At 46.0% G+C, this 715-nt stretch overlaps 1 pseudogene; it reads left to right on the forward strand.

The window, feature by feature from the left end:
• The first annotated feature begins 229 nt into the window (after positions 1–229).
• Positions 230–480, forward strand: LOC123252551 (annotated as a pseudogene).
• Positions 481–715: the final 235 nt, after the last annotated feature.

Below are 715 nucleotides of genomic sequence, written 5' to 3' on the forward strand. Positions count from 1 at the left end.
AGAAGTCTTGGCCAAGAGAGCCACCCAAATCAAGATCAAGAAGGGTCTTCCTCCACTCTCTATGAGTATGAGTAGGGTTGGTCTAAGTTTAGGCTGAAATCCAGAACTTGATTCTGGAGATATGAGTAAACATTAAAGAGTAGCAGTGCCTTCTACATCTCCAACTATGTCCTGTCATCCAGGGCAGATTCCTCACTCCTCCAACAGAGCTCAACTACTGAACTCCAAGATGCAAAGGGTAGCAGCAGGAATTCTCCTAATGATGGCAGCCCTGCCTGCCTAGGAAATCAATGACCCAGCTGATAAGGACAGTCTTTTCTATTATGATTGGCACAGCTTTTGTGTGGGTAATATGGTTTGCAGTGGCATCCTGTGTGCTGTTGGCATCATAATTCTATGAGTGGCAAGTGTAAATGCAAATCAGCGAGAAGCACAACCCCAGGGCAGGAGAAACCACATTCCCCAATGCTCTGCCAGTAACTGCTAAGTTGGAACCAGCCTCTCCAGACCCGGAAGACCTCATTTTTTCCCCACTAGGGAAAGAGTTCCCCTTCTCCCTGTACCTCCCCTGTACAACACCTACTTCCTTATCCTTCTACCTAGAGTCTTTCAGTTGCTGCTGGTCCATTATCCCACTGTTGCCCTTAGCCCCAAATAGATGAGGTGGCTGTTTGCTTGTTTTTACATTTATTTCATAATTAAACCCTTCTGAGAT

This window comes from Gracilinanus agilis, chromosome 1, assembly GCF_016433145.1.
Source record: "Gracilinanus agilis isolate LMUSP501 chromosome 1, AgileGrace, whole genome shotgun sequence".
Taxonomy (NCBI): domain Eukaryota; kingdom Metazoa; phylum Chordata; class Mammalia; order Didelphimorphia; family Didelphidae; genus Gracilinanus; species Gracilinanus agilis.